This window comes from Nyctereutes procyonoides, unplaced genomic scaffold, assembly GCF_905146905.1.
Source record: "Nyctereutes procyonoides isolate TBG_1078 unplaced genomic scaffold, NYPRO_anot_genome, whole genome shotgun sequence".
NCBI lineage: Eukaryota > Metazoa > Chordata > Mammalia > Carnivora > Canidae > Nyctereutes > Nyctereutes procyonoides.
In genome coordinates, this window is record NW_026575128.1 from 18,145,344 (window position 1) to 18,167,025 (window position 21,682).

General features: G+C 44.6%; 1 protein-coding gene across 11 annotated transcripts in view; it reads right to left on the reverse strand.

Moving 5' to 3' along the window:
- The window catches only part of LOC129520752 (ribonuclease pancreatic-like), a 35,955-nt gene extending 30,011 nt beyond the window's left edge, over positions 1–5,944 (reverse strand). For all 11 annotated transcript variants that reach the window (XR_008666662.1, XM_055341947.1, XM_055341939.1 and 8 more), the window contains exon 1: positions 5,827–5,944. The gene's annotated coding sequence lies outside the window, so the exon portion shown is untranslated. The remainder of the gene's footprint in view (positions 1–5,826) is intronic.
- Between the last annotated feature and the right edge of the window lie 15,738 nt (positions 5,945–21,682).

Genomic DNA, 21,682 nt, shown 5'->3' on the forward strand with positions numbered 1-21,682 from the left:
TATGTATACTTATAGTTAATTTTATGTGTCAGCTTGATTAGGCCACAGGGTGCCTGGATATTTGATCAAACATTATTCTGGATATTTCTGTGAGGATGGTTTGGGGTAAGATTAATACATTTTTTAAAGTTTATTTATTTAAGTAACCTTTACACCCAATGTGGGGCTCGAACTCACAACCCCAAGATCAAGAGCCACATGCTCTCCTGACTGAGCCAGCCAAACACCCACCCTCTTTGTTTTTGGTTTTTTTTTTTTTTTAAATGGATTCATCTTCTTTTTTTTTTAATATTTTATTTTTATTTATTTATGATAGTCATACAGAGAGAGAGAGAGAGAGAGGCAGAGACACAGGCAGAGGGAGAAGCAGGCTCCATGCAACGGGAGCCCGACATGGGATTCGATCCCGGGTCTCCAGGATCGTGCCCTGAGCCAAAGGCAGGCGCCAAACCACTGCGCCACCCAGGGATCCCCGGTTTTTTTTTTTTCTTAAAGTTTGAGTAAAGCAGAGTGCTCTCCCTAATGTGGGTGAGCCTCATCCAATCACTTGAAGGTCTGAATAGAATAAAAAGGTAGACCCTTCCCCCAAATGAAACAGAATTCTCCTCCTTGATGGGCTTCAACTGGATATGGGCTACTTTCTGCCTCCTAACTTACCCTGGAGCATCAGCTGTCCCGGGGTATCAAGCCTGCCTGCCTTCAGACTGGAACTACACCACCAACTCTCCTGCATCTCCAGGCCGCCGAATCACCTGCGAGGTCTTAGACCCTGCCAGCCTTCATCATTGCGTGAACCAGTTCCTTATAATGAATCTCTTATGTGTATCCTCTTGGCTCTGTTTCTCTGGAGAAACCTGACTAATGCAACATGTCTATTTATTATTGTTGCTTTGTTATTGTTGCTTTAAGATGATCAAGAAATCATGTAACTATTACATGGAAGGCAACATGCAAATCCATATCCCTCAGAGCTGTTTTTCAATTGAGCAAGAGAAAGGTTCAGCACAGGAGACTACAGGGTGATCTTACGCCCCTGAGCCTGTCCAGGTGTGAAGAGTGGTAGTTGGCTAACACCCTGGAGTCAACAAACATCCGTGGGGTAGTTTCCCTCCTTGCCTAACTCCAGTGGGGTTCAACCTCTGGTCTAATAGGAAAACAAGAGGCCTAAAACTCATTAAACCTAAAAGGAAGCTTTGATGGATGGGTTCAGTGCAGCCTAAAATATCTCAGCATCACTCACAATTTGTATGCTTTGTAGAGTATTGGAAATGAACCAGGAGACGCGGCCTCTTCGGCGTACCTGTTTCACACCGGGCAGTTGGGGTTAAGCCCCCTGATGATGCTGTTGAGTAGGTTACACTCTGCACGTCCTGGTGTTTTTACCTGTGCTTAGGATCTAGAGTAATCCACCGTCAGACTTAGGTCTGTGTATCTGGAAAGAATTTTACTATTTTCCGGGCAGAAAAGAGAAGACACACCTTGTCTGAGGTCATGACGTAGTAGGTGAATAGTAGAGCTGTGAGTCAAGCCCTTCTTAAAAAGCCCACGCGCTTTAGCAGACAATGCAGCTTGTCCCTCTTGACGGAAGGATATGAGGCAAGTAGGAGAGAGGAGGGCATGATGCTCCATGCAGGAAAATACCCTGGCTTTGGGGGATGAACATATCTTAACAGTTAAGGGACCAACAATTTCTCAGAAAAGGCATCAAAGGGAAAAACCCAACTACTAAATATATCATTGGTAATGACTATTCTTGAAAAACAGCATTGTTGGCAAACAGGTTCAAATTGAGAAGCCAGACAATTAGGGCATAGACCAGGTAAGCCTGTTTATCTTAGAGTTTCCCAGACGTCAGGAAACTGGCACCATGGCTCCCATCCCATCTGTATTATTAATTAACATTTCCTATTTTTATCAACACACCTTTTCACGCAGTTTAGTTCTAAGCAATGAAACATGTGAAACTGGAGATTTAGCGTATTGATTATTCATTTGCATTAAAATAAATACGACAGTTCATGCTTTAAATATTTTTGTGCCCTGCTTTACATCAATCATCTCACTTCCTACTCGTCATTCAGATTTCATATTTACACAGTTTTATCTCAAGCTTTAACTCAAAAAATATTACCTGGAAAACGTTTTCACGGAAGAAGAAAAGACCCAGGGACATTATGGAAAAAATGGAAGCCCAAGGTCAAAGATTTGGTCAGATTTATCCAATTCTGCTCAAAACCAAGCAGGCTCCATATTTTCATCATTATGGAAGTGTTTCGAATCACTCACTAGAGCTGTTCCTCATATTTTTCATAGAGTTAATAAAGAAGTAATTCTTGCAACAATTTATTTCATTTACTCTGATTCCACCAGGAGAGTAGTATGTTAGAAGCTGATTCTGTCTCAGTTTTAGCAAGACTCCCTAGCTGATAGTTACATTGAGGTAGTGGTGACCGTACATTTGGCTACTTTTAAGGAAGCCAGAATGCAAATTTTCTATGTGAAAATTCCCATTTGGATAAGTTACCACTAACTTCAAAACTCCTATTAAAAAATAAAAAAACAAGCAACAACAAAAACCTACTGAATAAGCAAATCAGAGAGGCTCTTGAGCCGGCTATACCCCCTCTGACTGCAGTGTGTGGGCTTTGCCTCTCAAACACTCAAGTTCAGCTATTTACCGGTTGAGACTAGAACCATTACTACTAGCATTACAGAGACTACAAGCATGACAGCATTACACTGTTCCTAATTCACTTTTACATCCTTATCACCTATCAAAATGCTTCACATACCATGTACGTGAATAAACTCGCTTAATAATCAAAGGAATTGAGGAATTTGACAAAACAAGATGACAAAGCACAGTGCTACTAGCTCTGCATTCAGTCCTGTCCAGGTCAAAGTTTATGTCCATATTTAATATTTAAGGATGTCAATAACATGATTGCATTTTCAGATAATAAGAATATAGAAAGATAGTAAAAAATGATATGGGTTAGTTCTGTTGGAAGATGATATTATACTAGTTCAAGATTCTAATTCCAATTTTTCTCACTTAGGAGCTGGATCAGTGATTTAACATGTATATCTTAGCAGTTAGACCTTCCTCCCCTTTGTGCCTTTTTCCGTACCAATCCATTTATCAAGGTTGCCCATTTTTCCCTATTGCCCAGCAAACCCCAGCTCATCCTCATTGCCTTGCTCAGATGGAGCTTCCTCCTGGAAGCATTCCTGGATACAATAGGGAAAATAACTTCCTCCATCCCCTAAACTCCCATAAAACCACGTTCATACAAATGTTATTACTTCTACCATGCATCTGGTTTCTCTAATTTCCCATAAGCTACTTGGGGATCTTAATATACCCTATGAGTCACAGTTTCAGAAATAGAATGCTCAGTCCACAAACAGCTGGTTTATAAATAAAGATAAAATTCCCATTTTACATAGTGAAATAACAACCACTGGGAATATAAATAACAGGTGTGTGGAAAACAGCATACATGTGAACTAACACAAGATTCTAGAAACTTAGTGTCCCTTACACAACACTCATTCTTTTTGAGATCTCACAGGATGACCTCTGTGTTTTTTCAGGTTGTAAGCTGACATAGAGTAGAGGCAGCAATCAGGTAAGACTAAAAATGAGAGAAAGTCAATCCAGTGCAAGTGAAGCAGAGGGGGAAAAAAAACAGAAAGAACTTAACGAAATACTTTAACAGTCTGCAAATTTTTGAACAGTAAAAAATTCAAAGACTCAAGTTTCCAGCAGTGGGAGGTGATGAGATGGAGAATGTCTGTTTGAAGAAAAAAAGGGGATATGACTAAAAACAAAAAGGAATATGGGTTCCTCTTTGCAAATGGTCCCTCCTTATTCTATTTTTTCTATGTTAGGCTGGTAGCCTCCTTTGGTAGGCTGGAGTAGGATTAAAAAGAAGGGGAGTCAGGGAACTGACCCGGCCTGCAGAATCTCAGGAGGTTTGATTGATGGCTGACGCCCATAGTACCCTTAGAGCTAGGGTAAAGGCATCTTCACAAGTTCAAAGTGTAAATTTGGAACAAGAATTGTACAAGAAAAATAGGATAGCACCTCCCATAATACATTCTCCTCCTTTCCTGATTTTAGGCCCTAACACAGAGTTTGGCACATCTAATGCAGTTAGTAAAGAATTACACTAATTCAGAAATGAAAAATAATTTCCATTTTACAGATACCTTTTCCTACTATACACCTTTTTTGCTTCCTTCTTTTCTCTCTCTTTCTACATCTTTTTCTTCTCATATTTCTTCTTCATTTTTTTTTTAAGTAGGCTCCACACCCAGCACGGAGCCCAACTCAGGGCTTGAATTCATGACCCTGACATCAAGACCTGAGCTGAGATCAAAAGTCAGATGCTTAACCGGTGGAGCCACTCAGGCACCCCTCTCTTCTTTATTTTCTAGACAACTTCCAGGATGGGAGGGGCCATTCCCAGTGATTCTCAAAAATACTGACATATCCTTCCAGAAAGTTGTCTCCTGAATGGGTCCCTATTGTAAGATAATATATTAGAATTAGAAACAGTATTTCTAGAACGTGTGGAGAAGTTAATGAGTTAATGACAAATATAAGTTTCCTTCTTGGGACTCCTTTCCTGAGTCTAGACTGGAAACTACTAAGTTAGTTGTTGGACAATGGGAGACCCTGACCCAGATGGTTGCAACAGGATAATTTTAAGATTTTCTTCAGTCACAAACTGAGCAAGAAGATGTCTACATCTTCTCCCTGCTATGCCATTGTGGCCCTCATGTCAAAGTCCCAGTCCATTAAGAGAGATACGAGAGACTCCCAGTTGGAGCCTAATGCTTGGCTTTTCTTCTAAGGCTTATCATGAACTAGAATCCATGCTGCACCTCTAAAGAAGCTTCTACATGAACATGACTCACATTCTGAAGATGTCAGGGTTCTGTTCATGCCATCCCACGCAGAGACTAGCACTGTTCTGTGATGCCATGTGGACTGGTGCTCTGGTGCTCCTTTGTCCTATATCCGTAGAGAGCCCTGGCTGGGCCGACCCCAGCCAGAGTTTTAAAAATCTATGATCCTGGGGTATCTGACTGGCTCAGTCAGTAGAGCATGTGACTCTTGATCTCAGGGTTGTGGGTTTGAGCCCCATGTTGGACATGAAGATTACTTAAAGAAGAATAAAAATTAAAAATAAGTTGTCAACAAAAGCAAGAAACTATGATCCCTCTGGAACCAGCATGCTCAACAAAGGTTTTTGCCGAAGGAGCCAGATCCATTGGGCAAACCTCTGTCCTGCAGCAGGGTGCTCTGTGATTGGATTAGTTTCGCTAGCAGCACGACAACGTTGCCCTTAAGCATGAGTTCATCAGCCATATCACAAAACAAGGAGAGCCATTGCACTGAAAGACCATGTACCAATCCGCGGGATTTCTTCCTAGTTGGTACTGAGAGGCATCAGGATGCAGATGAACTTGTGCCTGTCCCTGCCTTAGGCTAAGAGGCTGAGGCCTCCTCCCCTGGTAGATTATCTGCCATCCAAGAGACAAATAAGCCCCAGGGAGTCAGAAGGGAAAAAATGTGATCAGTTTTGTCTGATTTGCCGGTCAGTCTTCTTTACAAAATTAATCATAAAATTTACATTTAAGATACCTTGTATTGTAAAAAAGAAAGTGGAGGTGGGCAGGGAGAGAGGGAGAAAAAGAAAACAATAAAATAGAAAGAAATAAATCAGTAAGAGACACGAGACCAAGAACAAAAAACGAAAATTTCAACAGCATCTGTCCTCCTAGTGGCCCAAGCGGAGGGAAGGGAGTACTCACCGAGCCTCACAGACAGGTGTCGATCAGATGTCCTTGCCTCAGGAAACTTTGAGCGCCTACCACAACCATGTACAGTGGGAAACACTAGAAATAAGAGGATAGGTCAGGCTGGCTCCCACTGCTGCAGGAGAGCCAATGATGACTAAGAAGCCAGACAGGTCACACTGAAGGGCCACTCCCCTGGTTGTAATCTCTCCCAGCCTACGTGAGACCCAAACCTCTGCGCTCCTCTCCTATCCTGAGCACAGACGTTGGGCAAACCCTCTGCATAGGCTTTTGGATGGTTGGCCCTGATGACAGCAAGTGAGAGCTGGGGACTTCCTTGGACAAAGTATGTACCAGCACCCCTTTCATAGAACAACTTTTGCATTTGAGCAAGATGAAAGATTAGCACAGAAGAGCGAGGGGTGATTTCAGGAGTAAGAACCTCTTAGACCATCAGGTTAGTGGACTTGCTAATAGCCTGAAGAGGTCAATCCCTCAGCAAGTATTAATTTAATGGTTTCATTTCTCAGATATCTCTAAAGCAGGAAGATTTTCTCTTCTTGCTCTCAGCTACCTCTAGCCCAATAGAAAGCAAGAGGGCAAAATATCTTTAACTTTAGGAGGATGTCCTGGGTGGTGAATTGTTGTGATACATAGCTTAGGTCCCCTCAGCGTCCTTCTCCCTTTACCTGCTCTATGGCTATCTAAGAAGGCATAGAAATAAAGAAAGAAACCACTAATATTTCTAAACACTTATTTTGCATCAGGCATACACACACACACACACACACAAATATCCTATATACATATAGAGATTTACTATACATTTCTTACATATTTATAAATATATGCTGCATGTATTTGCTGCATAGCAAATGATCTGAGTGACTTAAAGCAGCAATTTTTTAAATTAATTTTCATTATTATGTAAATTGGCTGAACTCAGGTTAGCTCAACCCTGAACAGCCCTGGTGTCAGCTGGACTGGATCTTGCGGTTATCATTTAAGATGACTTCACTCACATACTGAGGCCCCTAGATGGGATGATGGACACTGGGCCTTTCTCTCCTGGTGTTCACTCACCTTCCAGGATCCTTCTTCCCAAATAGTTCTCTAGAAAGGTAGCTGAATTTCTTTACGTGGTGCTCGGAGCTCCAAGAGAGTGAACACAAGTCACAACACCCAAACCCACTTTCCATTAGTCAAAGCAGCCTAGAGTTAGTGTCAGAGAGGATTACACAAGGTCATATATGTAGTGTGATATATTGGGGGCTATTCTAGAATAACCTACAACAGAGGAAAAGCATATCCTACCACAGCCCCAACCATTCGTATCTCACCAGGACCTCCCCATTCAGGTGGCATTAGGGGTTCTGTTATCACTGCAGCCTCCATCCCCAAATGGAGCAGATTTACAAGGTCTTTTGGGCAGCCATTCTGGACCTGTTGATATGCTAGTCAAAACAGGCCTTATGCAGAAGCAGAAGAAATGTTGAATGCTAGATTAGTCTCCTCACTAGAATGGTGGACAGCGGAGCTCTTCTCCTCTTGATCTTTCAACCCCCAGAGCCTCTCCCTCCCTATGAGATCTCCAGTAACGAGGGGCTTTATAAAGACAGTTGGTTTTCATCTTTGTTGAGAGGAGAGTGGGGCAACAAAAATACTTCCAATGCCTTCAAATTCTGCGATTTCCCAAATACAATAGAAGAAAAAATCACTAAATATGAGATTCTTTATGAATCAGGGGAACACAAGGATTATATATTAGTGATCACCACATAGGTTTAAAGTCTTCATGGAGTGCCTGGGTGGCTCAGGCGGTTAAGCGTGGGACTTGGTTTTGGCTCAGGTCATGATCTCATGGGTGGTGGGATGGGGCCCACAGCAGGCTTCTGGCTCAGCCGAGTTGTCCTGAAGATTCTCTCCCTCTCCCCTCCCCTTGCTTGTGTGCATGCACACTATCTCTCTCTAAAATAAAGAAATCTTGGGATCCCTGGGTGGCGCAGTGGTTTGGCGCCTGCCTTTGGCCCAGGGCGCGATCCTGGGGACCCGGGATCGAATCCCACATGGGCTCCCTGCATGGAGCCTGCTTCTCCCTCTGCCTGTGTCTCTGCCTCTCTCTCTCTCTCTGTCTGTGTGACTATCATAAGTAAAAAAAAATAAAATAAATTAAAATAAAGAAATCTTTAAATAACATAAAATAAAGTCTTCTTAGGCATCTTAGTACATACTAAAAAAAAAAAAAATCCTCCTGGAATCCTACCTTCTTTCACTCCTTAATGCAATAGCTGCCCTTCTGCATCTCTAGGAAAAGTCATTAATTGAGTGACCAAACCCATATGTTTGGGTTGACAGCTCAGCTACAATTAATCTCCTCCTCCCATTGCCGTGGCTAATAGCTTGGTAATGGATAACCATGTTTGCATCCTTAGCCTCAAAGAGTGGTGGGGCAGAGAAGCAGCTGTAGGGAAGGTCTGAATTCAGGTGCCAGTGTAGACAACTCCTTCCCCTCTACGTATGCTACACTTGATAAAACTAGTATACTAGTAATAATCCAAAACTTTAATGAAAACCCTTTTACTCACATTACAAATGAATAGGATGAGATAAGGAAGCATTTGAATGCAGAGGGTTGTTGTAGAGATAATACCATTTTTTAAAAGATTGTATTTATTTAATTGAGATAGAGAGAAAGTGTGTGTGTGTGTGTGTGTGTGTGTGTGTGTGTGTGCGCGCAGAGGGCTGGGGGGAAGGGGCAGAGGGAGAGACAGAAGCAGGCTCTCCACTGAGCAGGGAGCCCAATGCAAGGCTTGATGAGAGGCCCCATGTGGGGCTCAATCCCAGAACCCTGGAGTCATGACCTGAATTGAAGGTACATGCTTAAAACCAACTGGGCCATCCAGGGGCCCCAAGATAATTCCATTTAAATCAGGTAATGAGAAGTGCTGCTTGACAACTATATTTGTATGTATGTGGTCAATAACAATGGCCCAAAATAAACATACCGGTTTACTTAGAATGTTCTAAAAACATGTATTTCACAGACAGGGATAATGACAGGAGTCCTTGGGGATACAAAGAGTGAGAACCACCAGAGTGGAGACCCCTTCCATCTCTCACATTCTAGAACGCGTAATTTATTATGGAAACAACATCATTACTTAGAAAATACACCAAGTAATACAGATAAGTTATCCTGGATGATTGTTCCTATTTTAGAGATGAAGAAATAGAGGCGAAAGGAAAGAAAAGATTTACCCTAAAGATAATGTGCATCCCAGTTCCCTCTACGGGGCAGCCCAGAATATATGGGAACACTCTGGCTTTTGAGAGAAACTCTTTGCTCTGTCACTACTATTAACTATGTGGGCCTCTGCAAGCTCATCTTTAAATGAGGATAATAGGGGTACCTGGGTGCTGCAGTCGTTCGGGCAGCCAACTCTTGGTTTCAGCTCAGGTGGTGATCTCAGGGTCATGATCTCAGGGTTGTGAGATGGAGGCGCACATTGGGCTCTGAGCTCAGTGGGGAGTCTGCTTGAGGTTCTCTCTCTCCCTCTGCTCCTCCCCCAGCCTCTACTGACTCTTGCATGTGCTCTCTCTCTCTCTCTCTTAAATAAATAAATAAATAAATAAATAAATAAATAAATAAATAAATAAATAAAATCTTAAATTGAAGATAGTAGTACCTATCTTGCAAGCTGTTTTGAGGATGAAATGAGTCAGTCAATTCAAATAAGTGCTTACCCCAGGGAAGTCGCTTGAAAATGAGAGCTTGCAATTTGGTCTAAAATCTTCTATATTTAGAAACTAAATTAGTTGCCTTTGCTTGCATCCAAGTTTATCTAACACATAAAAACAGGGATTCCTTTCACTGCCTTCAGTATTAAAAATACCAGGACTCTGAAATGATAATGGTGACTTCAATGGGCAGAGATGTTACCGGGCTCTCATTTCAAGCAAAACATTTCTCTAGTCATGTTGTTATATTCTAAAAAATAATACTTTCCCAGGATTCCATGGCACTAGTGACACACCTGACTGATATTGCCAACCCACAGCTTCCTCTGACCCACACTGTGCAAAAAACTAGACCAGGTCCCAGGAACACTGATAGTGCATAAAAGTGAGTTTGTCAATAGCTAAACACACAGGGCTTGTTGTTATTTTGTCCCGGGATACGTATTCCAGCCGGTCTGTAGTAGTAAAAGATTAGAACAAAGTGTTCACCCCAATAGCAAATTGAGGTAAAGAAATGATGAAATAGCCCTAGACCAGACTAGAAGGTCATACTGCCATTTACTACTGTGAGGTACATCCTGTGCCGACATATGTTGTTAGTGACCAGAAAAACAAGGTGCAGAACACTGTGCATAGGACACTGTTATGCGGGGGATAAAATGGAGTGGACACACACACACACACACACACACGATACACATGGAGGAGCTGGTGCGCATGTACCCGCTTATATACTGCGGACGGACAGGCGGACTGTGATAGACACAAGAACCTGAATACTTGCTGCTTTTAGAAAAGAAACCTGGGCCTTGGACAGAAAAGCCAAGAGCTCTGGGGGCTCCCGGGTCAGAGCGCCTCCTACTTTGAGGTCTTTAAATCCTGCGTGTCTGGGGGCACCTGGGTGGCTCAGCGGTTGAGCGTCTGCCTTTGATTCAGGTCATGATCCTGGGATCCTGGGATCGAGTCCCACATGGGGCTCCCTGCATGAAGCCTGCTTCTCCCTCTGCCTGTGTCTCTGCCTTTCTCTATGTGTTTCTCATGAATAAATAAAATCTTTAAAAAAAAAAGAAAAGAAAAAAAATCCTGCGTGTCTGTTTCTCCATCGCTCTCCGCGGGGCTCAAAGAGCCTTTAGAAGACAAAGCTGGTCTCAGGCTTTGCTAAGCAAAACGGAGAAGGGGCGGCGCGGGGCGGGGAGCGGGGCGCGGGAGCGGGATGCGGGGAGCGGGGCGCGGGGAGTGGGAGCAGGATGCGAGGCGCGGGAGCGAGATGCGGGAGCGGGGCGCCCCCTGCGGGCCGGTGCGGGTAGAGGAGCGAGAGGCTGCGGGCGCCCTAAAGGAGATGCTGAGGGCTGCGGGGCTCCATTAGAGCAGCTGGGGAACAAATTGGCCCCAAGAGTCAAAGAGCATCACCTTAGGGGGCATCAAGGCTTCGGAAAAAGGTGCTTCCCCCTGTTCCCCCTCTGCCCCCCACCCCCGCACTGCGCACCCAGCGAAGATTCCCCGGGTGAAGGGGAGACTAAGGAGACTTGGGAAAGCAGCAGGTGCCAGCCTAGGATGTCGCACCCCGGGCAGAGGGCAGTTACCCCGGAGGAGACAGCGGCCCTTCCCCGGTTGTCCACCCAGGTCGCCCCACTGTCTCCATCCCCCCCTTCCCCCCACCCCCGCTCCTGAGGAGCCCAGAGAGAGGCGGGCCGCGGTCAGCGAGGGTGCGGCTTCAGGAGGGAAGGGGGCAGCACGGAAGGCGGAGCCGACATCCCCGACCGCGTCCAGAGGAGCCGGCTAGCTCCGCACACAAGCCCCCGGGTGCGAGGATGCGCGTGCACCGGATCCTAGACGTGCGGGGACGCTCAGGGCCCAGGCCTGGAGCCCACGCACTTGGTGAGCTGGTATTTTCGGCGGCTGAGGCGACAGCTGCCGATTGAGGGATTCCGGCTACGGCGCCGCAGAAGCTCCTGTGAGCGAAGGTACTGATGGACTTGCAGGGCCTGGAGACGGTTCCCCTGTGCTGCCCCTTCACCGTGCCCTCGACACTGGCCGCACGGGGTGTCCCAGACCTTCTGTAGCCCTGATGCCACCGTAGAAGTGCTGGGCCTGGGGGCACCTGGCTGGCTCAGGCAGTGGAGCCTGTGACTCTTGATTGAGCCCTGCGTTGGGCTCCTGCTCAGCCAGGAGTCTGCTTCTCCCTCGCCCTGTCTCTCTGCTCCTTCCCCAAGTTGTGTGCATGTGTGTCGAGCTCTCTCTCTCTCAAATAAATAAATAAAATCATTTAATAAAAACAAATGAATGAGTGAATTACTTTTTAAGAAGAAGAAGGAGGAGGAGGAGGGGAGGAGGAGGAGAAGAGGAGGAGGAGGAGGAGAAGAAGAAGAAGAGGAGGAGGAGGAGGAGAAGAGGAAGAAGAGGAGGAGGAGGAGGAGCCAGGCCCCAGAAAATAGTCTGATGTAGCAGCAGAAGCAGGAGAGTCCACCTCAGAACCCTGTTTTCTATGAAGGATAGGAAGTGGGATCAGAGTCCCTGCCTGAGACACAGCATCTTCCCCCTTTCCTAGTGAAGAAATCTGTTGCAAATTCCCTCCACTTTTTCTATGCTGCCTTTTCTCCACATCTCAGAAACACTTGGTCACACCTTCTTCTACTCGACCCTCCTCAGAAGGAGCCCTTCAAAGCCAGCTGGAAAGAAGGGATGATAGCTGTGCTCCACCCCCCTGCAGAATGTTAGTTCCTGAAGGGAACGATCTACAACATCGATCTCCAATGTCTCCGCCTGGAACGTTATCTGTCATATGGAAGAGACCCTGTAAATGTTTACAGTAAAACAAAATTGGGATCAATGGATCAAAGGACATCCTTTCGGCTCTTAACATACTCCAAATTGCCCTCCAAGACATTTGTACCTATTCACAATGCCATCTGCTAGGCATAGAGTATAGGTTTCACTGCAACCTGCCATTTTATTAGGAGAAATTGTGTCCCAATGTTTTGACATGTCTTTCTTCACTAGTGAGGGTAGATACCTTCCCCATTTCACTAACCATAATCCTCTACTGTGAATTGTCCCTTTATATCCCAGTTACCCTTTTCCGAGAGTTTGCCAAGGCTGTAGCCAAATTTCTTTCTCCCCCTAAAGCAAGAAGCCACAGGCCCAAACTTGCAGTTAAATGAAGGACTTTTCCTAAGCTAGGTAGATCCCTAGGACTGGGACCCAGAAGGCAGCTTACAACCTCAGTTTGCTACAAGGCCCAAAGCAGTTAAGATTCTCCGCATCACAGACTCTTTTCTTAAGAAGAGCTATACGTGAGAAATATAGTCTGACAGCTGTCAGCAGGTCCCTAAAATTTCTGGAAAAGTGCAAGTCTGTGAAAATGGCCCTTCCTTTTTATACTTTAAACCTTGCCGAGCCCGTTCTCTAGAACTTCTCCCCCTAACCCTCTAGACCAAGAGGGAAAGCAGAGGTTGGCGGCAAATGGTGTTGACTCAGCGTAGCTCAAGGACAGGTCCACACCGAGACCTTCTTAGCCAGCTTGGCGGTCAGTTGGCTGAGTTGTTCTGATACACCCTTGAGTGACAAAGTCGTTTTCTTCAAAAAGTAGCCTGAGATTCTATTCTATCCCTATGCCTCCCTGGTTTGGACCTCCTCCTGTTTCTTCTGATTGACAGTTATGTGAAGAGCAAATATTATTTTTCCACGGTAACAATGACTTTTTTCACAGTCAATATTTCCCTAGATAGCATTAGGGAAGATTTATAGATCCTGTCTCACACCCACAATTTGGCTTGGCACAATCGCACCTACTATGGAGGCTTTGAAGCCTGCCCCAGGTTGTTTCAAAGTTGCGCATTGCCAGTCCCCATTTTAGGCCAGAGCCATTTATGCCTTGCTCTCTGAAGCAGCAGCATTCTTTCAGTCTGAACTCTGGGCCCAGCCCTTGTGGCTCAAATAGAAACTACTCTCCTAATGTCCATACAAAGCCAATTCAAGAGTTTATCTGTATTTGTACTTTGCCTGGAGAACATTTCTAAACTAATCTCTTTTTGGCCAACAATTCTAAACTTTTCCTGCCCTGGAGCCTTTATCCCTCTTATCTGTACTCTAAAGAAACTCTTCTTTACTTAAAATTCACTAACCATAGGGCATCCAGAAAGCCACCAACACATCTCTATTAGGCCTGCATCACTTTCACTCAAAAAATATCTGATCAGATATTATTAGGAATCACCTATTACTGTGTACTTGACTTTGCCTCAGTGTTGAAGACACAATAGAAACTAGCCTTAGACCAAGGCCCTTCCCAGGGCCTCACATTTGAAAAAGGCTGACAGGTAACTGACACAAACATACAAAATAATAAATGTATTAAGGAACACAGGTGCCTCTGTGACTTGACGTCCAGGGCAACCAATATTCCTAAACCTCTGCTTTCATGACTGACATGGATCTGATCCAAGGGAAATACTTCTCCACACCTCTTGCCCAACATCCTTAAAAGGGAACTATGTCTGAGTGACAAGACTGTGTATAGATTGTGCCTCTTTTTTGTTTTTGCTTTATTACCCAGGTTCCCCGGATGGTGTGTATTATCATCCATGTTGTGTAAATTTAAGATATACAATGTGCTAACTTGACATATTTATATATTGTATTATGATTGCTTTTGCAGCTACATTTAGTACCTTTACCACATTACACAATTATCCATTCCTTTCAGTCTTCGGGAATAATTACATTTTAGTCTTCTGGTACGTTTGGTAATTATAGTACAGTAATCATTACACTGTGCATTAGAGCTCTATGATTTATTTACTACTCATTGCAAGTCTGTACCTTAAACAACATCAGTCTTATCCCCTCACCCCTACCCCCTAGCAACCACCATTCTAGCCTCTGGTTTTTATAACTCTGTGTGGATTGTTATTTTTTTAATCCACTCACCCATATATGGGTATTTAGGCTACTTCTATACCTTAAAGCCCTGATATTTTAAGGAAAAGGTAAATAACTCCAACCAGCATCAGCCTTGACTGACAGGAGGCACCGTTGTGAGGGGTGCTTGGCTGGTTGAGTCCATACAGCAAGCATGACTGCAGTGCATTTTTATGTTTTATTACCCAGGTAATGTATCATGGTGCCAAGCATCTCTTTCCTTCTTTTCTTTCACATTCTAATACACAGTTCTGAGGGTACTCACGAATTAGCACGATGGCAGCTGAGGCAGGTTTTGCCATATTCACTTTATTTACCCTTAAATTAGTACCTATGTAGTGTGAACCTTCATACTAATTCTTTACAAGACTCTATATATCTAGATATTGCTTGAAGAAGTGGTAAAAATCACAAAAGAAGTCACAGAACGTTATGTAATAAGACAAAAATATCTGTAACACTGTGATAATCTTAATGTAACACATGCAACCCCATTTCAATGTTACAACATGATATGTAAAACTCACAACTCATTTTCAAATCTAAATATTGCTTTATTTTCTTTTAAAGATTTTATTTATATGAGAGAGACAGAAAGCACATGCCCAGAAGCAGGGGGAGGGGCAAAGGGAGAGAGAATCTCAAGCAGACTCCCTGCTAAGTGAGGAACCCAGGTTAGGGCTCGAGGGCAATGTGGGGCTCACTGCAGAGCTCAATCCCACAACCCTGAGGTCACCATCTGAGCTGAAATCAAGTTGAGTACTTAACCCACTGAACCACCCAGGCTCCCCCAAATATTGCATTAAGAACAGTATTGATGGGACGCCTGGGGGGCTCAGCGGATGAGCATCAGCCTTTGGCTCAGGGCGTGATCCTGGGGTCCTGGGATCAAGTCACGCATGGGGCTCCCTGCCTGGAGCCTGCTTCTCCCTCTGCCTCTCTCTGTGTGTCTGTTATGAATAAACAAAATCTTTAAAAAAAAATACCAGTATTGATAATAAACACTACCACAACCTTTTAACAGAGCAAAATATTATCAAATGGAAATTAATTTTTAAAAACTAGTAACTTACAATGATCTGAGAAAGATCAGCTAATTTGACATTCATAAGAAAAACATAAATTGTGTAAAATTAGAACAGCTAGACTGTAACAACACAGTGATTTTGCTGAAACAAAGGCAACGCCTGAATTTTCATCTGTGTCTTTAGAAGGCCAATGTGTCTGCCTGCCTTCCTTCAAGACACGCAGCATGCCCTCCACCCGCGGCCTTCACCTGCGGGGGCCCTGCCTGGACCTGGGGGGTGGGGGGTGACTGGGAGGGGCCAGCTGCACAGACAGCAGCGGCGGCGGGGCACAGGGCTTTGCGGGGCTACAGGCCCGAGACCTGAGGAGGAGCACACTGGGCGCCGGGGCCCTGCCGGTGCTTCTGGGCCCCCTTGCGGCCTCCTCCAGCCTGCGGCCCTCGTGGCACCTTCAGCCCCGGTGCTCTCCCCTTCCGTCCACCACTCCCCTCCCTTCCGCCCCTCCCTTCCCCGGGACCCCAGGACCCCACGGACCCGTCTTCAGGTCCAACCGGGTCATGGCCCAGAAGCTACAGAGCGGCTTCTATGCCCAAAGGGCGGGATCCAGCGTTTTCCCAAGCTCTGCAGAGGCCGCGGGGCCCTGGAGGCGAGCCGGGGGCTGGGATGGGGGAGACTGAGCCAGCGGGGCCGAGTCACTAGGGAGGGACGTGGGCGGTGGGGAAGGAGGCGAGGAAGAGCCACGCCAAGCACGCGAGGGCCCTGCGCCCCCACCCCTCACCCCCACCCCCACCCCCTGCCGCGGGTTGGCCGGGAAGGTGGGGGCCAGGGGAGCCAGGAGGTCAGCTGAGGGTGGCGGCCCCTCCCTGTCCCCCCGCAGAGGGCAGCTCTCCCTCTACTGGGGGGGGCGGGGCTCGCGGCCACACAGCTGCAGGAGAAGGTGCTCGCAGCCCACACAGCTGTAGGACGGAGGGTGCTCGCGGCCCACACAGCTGCAGGACCCACACGCCCTGGCACGTGTACACCTGAGCATCGAGTCCCCCTCCTCGGAAGGCGGCCTCGCCCACAGTGTCGTCTGTGTGGGCACCCGCCCTCCCCTCCATCGCGCACCACAGCACCCCTCTCGGGTTTTGTTCTAAGTGGGCTCCACGCCCAGCACAGGGCTCGAACTCACAGCCCCGAGGTGGAAAGCAGCTCCCTGTGCGGCCTGAGCCAGCCTCCTGTCAGCCAAGGCTGAGGCCGCTGAGTTCGTTGCCTTTTCCTCATCGTAAAGCCCTTAAGGTAGCCTAAACGCCCATATACCGGTTAGTGGATTAAAAAATAATAATAATAATCCACACAATGGATTATTCATCCATGAGAAACGAAGATATCCTGACATTTATAACAACACCAATGGACTTCATGCACATTATGCTGAGATAGCTCAGACAGAAAAAGACGAGTTTATCATGGTATCACTTATAAATGGAATCTAAAACAAACTTCTAAAAACCAGAGATTAGAATGGTGGTTGCCAGGGGGTAGCGGTGAGGGGATAAGACTGATGTTTAAGACTTGCAATGAGTAGTAAATAAATCATAGAGCTCTGATGCACAGTGTAATGAATACCATACCATAATTACCAAACTTACCAGGAGACTAAAGTGCAATTATCCCGAAGACTAAAAGGAATGGATAATTATGTAATGAGGTAAAGGTACCAAATATAGCTGCAAAAGCAATCATAGTACGATATATAAATATGTCAAGTTAGCACATTGTATATCTTAAATTTACACAATATTCTGTGTCAAATATACTCAATTTGTAAAAATCAAGGCTTTTGATGATATCCTATCTGTCCTCATCCTAAGTTCATATGTTCTTCCTGACACCAACTTTGCCTTCATAAGAAAAAAACAGCAAGAGGTCAAGGGAGAAGTCAATCGTGATTCATCTTGGAGAAAAATATTCTCGTAACAAAGTATAGGTTCCCTGGATGGTGTGTACTAGCATTCAACCTTCTGCAAAACACCAGAGAGAAAATTGCAGTTATCCAGAGGGTGAAGCATTTTTCTTGAAGTGTTCTTGGGGAAAAAGAAGTGGATTGACCTCAAAAAATCAGTTAAGAACTCTCTGAGTAACCCTTGGATTCCAAACATTCCTCTATCAGTTTCCCCCACCTGGAGGAGGAGTCCAAAAGTCTAGGTGAGCCTGTGGTCCCCCCTGCAGCAAGAAGAGGGTTTGATGAGGCTGGAAAGGACCTCAGAACATCTGAATTAAAAAGCCAATATCCTAAATACATCTTTATTTTTTTTCTTATTAGAGAAGTAACACATATTCAATACAGAAATGTTAGGAAATCTGGAAAAAAATCACAAATCTTAAAGAAAAACAGAAAAATGAAGACAAGTCAGCTGTAATCTCACCAACCAAAGATAAACACTCTTTATATTCACAAATTCCCAACCAGTATTTTTTTATTATATTTAAAATACAATGTGTGATGGGATACATAGTATTTTAGGTTCTGCTCCTCCTCCCCCACTACCCTGCCATAACAAAATAAAGAGAATGTCTTCCCGTTCCCATAAGCTTTCTCCCGGGGTGTATTTTATACTGGCAGCATAGTTTTCCATCCTAGATGTCCATCATTTACTTATCCTTTCTCTTATTGTTGAGTGTTTCAGTTATTCTCTCCACTCAGGACAACAGCCTGACAGCTGATAATCATGTCTGAAATTTTTCCTCAGCAGTGGTGGCCTTTCCCTTTGAGCTGTTATAGGGCCTGTGATTACCAGGGTGGGGACCTGTTCTCCTTGAAGCTCTTCTTCTGTTCCAATTTAGACTGCTATTCTTAGACAAAATTCAACGAAGTAACTCTGAATATCTAATTGGCTTTATTAATCAATGCATGAATCAGAAAGCATCCCATCTAGCAAGTAGAAGGGAGCTTCTAGGAATCATACAAAATGGGAGGTTTTCAGGGCACCTGGGTGGCTCAGCGGTTGACTGTCTGCCTTCGGCTCAGGTTGTGATCCTGAGGTCCTGGGATGAGTCTCTCATTGGGCTCCCCGCAGGGAGACACACTGCCTGGGTCTCTGCCTCTCTGTGTGTGTCTCTCATGAATAAATAAATAAAATCTTAAAAAAAATAATAAAAACATGGAAGGTTTTCATAGGAAAAGAGGGTAGGGCAAAAAGTTATTAGCAAAAGGAAAGAAAGGATTGTATCAGGCCAGGACATCTTGGGCTGGGGAGTGGGAGCTGCAGGGTTTTTATCATGTATATGACTTACTGCACGAGCCCTGATCAGAAAATTTCAGACTATTAAAAGGTCAAATTCATGGAATAGATTGAAACTAATTAAATCTTTCTTTGCTGTTGTGGGGGACAAATGACTCCATTTGGGGCTTCTTTCTTTTTTAACAGCATTAACAACATACCTCACTGCTGGCAAAACAGAAATGCATGCTCTTTTTCTTAAAGATTTATTTATTCCAATGAGAGAGTGCAAGGGATGGGCAGAGGGAAGAGAGAAAAATCCAAACAGACTCCTCTGAGCACGGAGCCAGACTGGAGCTCACAACCCTGACATCAGAACTGAGCAGAAAAAAAAAAAAGAAAGAAAAAGAAAAAAAAAGAAGAACTGAGCAGAAACCAAGAGTGGAATGCTTAACGCCTAGGCCACCCAGGCACCCCAATGCATGCTCTTCTAACCCAAGACCCTCTTTAATCAACATATATTTTTAATTTTTAAATTTTTCTTAAAGATTTTATTTATTTATTTATTCATGAGAGACACACACACACACACAGAGAGACAGACAGGCAGAGACACAGGCAGAGGGAGAAGCAGGCTCCATGCAGGGAGCCCAACGTGGGACTCGATCCTGGGACTCGATCCTAGGACTCGATCCTGGGACTCGATCCTGGGACTGTAGGATCACGCCCTGAGCCAAAGGCAGGCGCTAAATCACTGAGCCACCCAGGGATCCCCTCAACACATAGAAGGAGATCTGGGCCAGCCTAGATGACGGTAGATATTTTACGGATAAAAACCTGAAATTTATGATGTGCTGGCTTGACTTCATCTACATGCAGTTTCATTCTTCTAAAACTTTTCTCAAAGTGAGCATAAAACAAAATGGATAAATAAAATTTATAAATAAAATAGAAAAATAAATAAAATTCTGTTCCAGAATTTTATAAAAATTGTCATTATTTTTCACTTTCTGCCAGATTTCACAGATGACAGCCCAGCTTGACTCAGGAAGTGGTGTCCTCTGGTACAGAGATGTTGTTACAGGTTTGGTCAGAAGGGAAAACTCTGTGTTCTATTTCTCCTGTTGAGGAGGCTCTGCTCTAAGCCGTACACATCCCATCACCCAGGTTTCCTTTACGTTAATGACAAGGAGCCACTGCTGGAAACTCTGTTCTCTAGAAGGCATCTGGCCAGCCCAGGTTGTAGTTCTCAGTTGATGGTGTTAAATAAAATAAAAGAGAAGGAGGAGGAGAAGGAAAGGGAACAAAAGGCCAAAATGTCATCATTTGCCCCCCACAACAGCAAAGAAAGACTTAATTAATTTGAATTTACTCCAGGAATAGGACCTCTTAACAGTCAATCTGAAATTTCAGCACTAGTGCAGTAATCGGCCTGATGAAACCCCCTGATCAGCAAAGGACTTCCTGACCTGAAACAACCTTTTTTTTTTCTTTTTCTTTTGCTAATAATAACTTCTTGTTCTACCCTCTTTCCTATGAAAACCTTCCATTTCCTACGATTCCTGAGCTCCCCTCTATTTGCTAGATGGGATGGTTTCTGATTCATGCACTGAGTAATAAGGCCAGTTATGATGCAGGTTGGCCAGGTTTGAGGACCCAGAAGGGGTCCCACAGGACCAGCCCAGAGGGTCCTTGGCTTGGCAATGGATAGAAATCAAACAAGAGCAGAGAACTGAGAGTAGAGTTTATTGAAGACATAGAGAGAATACAGACACAGAAAGAGGGTCTGGGATACGGAGAAAGGAAAGGAGAGAAAGTTTCGTCTTTGTTTGGGGTCTGGGCTCTTTATTGATAATTGTGGTCTGGTGCATGTGTCCTCTCCGGCAGCCAGGAACTGGTCAGAACAAGGACAGGAACCAGGAGTGCATCATAAATCACTTATTCCCTGGAGCCAGGGGGTCTTAGGATGGAGATGTCCAGGGCCAGTGGTCTGGAATACACACATGTGGCTTTGCCCGGTTATTCTCGCCTGTTGCTCCCCAGGTGCTCTCCACTGTGCTGGAAGCCTCCAAAGAAATAATTAACTACTTGTTCCCGACAAGGAGGATATACACTTAGGCATGTGTAAGATAGGGGTGTAGGTCCTTGCAAGAATAGAAACAGGAAAGGGAGGAAAAAAAAACAGCTTTTTTTTTTTTTTTTAATGGGGCCTTCCAGTTTCCCTATCTTAATTAGATCTTCTCGTTTACTCAGGTGAATTTTTTTTTCTTCAACAATGGAAAGTGAGTAACAAGAAGAGACTGCTGGGGTGCAGGTTGGCTCAGTTGGTTGAGCATCTGTCTTCAGTTTGGGTCATGATCCCAAGGTCCTGGGATAGAGCCCCACATCTGGCTCCCTGCCAAGCACGGAGCGGGCTTCTCCCTCGCACTCTGCTTGTGTTCTCAATCTCTGTCAAATGAATGAGCAAAATCTGTAAAAAAGAAAAAAGAAAAAGAAGAGCACTTATAGCTCTAAGATACATAGAAATTAATCAGAAGGATGTCAGTCAATGAATACTGGGCATATATTGTACATTGTATGATTTGTTTAAGTACTTTTTAAAGATGTCTCATCCCCCATTGCAGTGAGCTTGTTTTAATAGAGGGTTTTCACCTCACCATGTCAAATTATGATATTATATTGTTCTTAAGAAATCTCATAAATAGGGCGATGTAGGAAAAACATTAGGGTTCGAAGCTGATGGCCAAGAAAGAATTCTTGAGACATCTGTGCTGCAAAAAGGTGATTTTATTAAAGCACAGGGACAGGACCTGTGGGCAGGTAGAGTTGCACTGGGTTCATGAGGAGGGGCCCATTATATACTTTCAAATTGGGAGGGGTTAGGGAATGGTGTAAATCTCTAAGGAAATTTTGGAAGCAAGGTTTCCAGGACCCTGAGGGGGCCAGCTATTGTTGGGAAAAGGTCATTTATTACTGTCTAGTAAA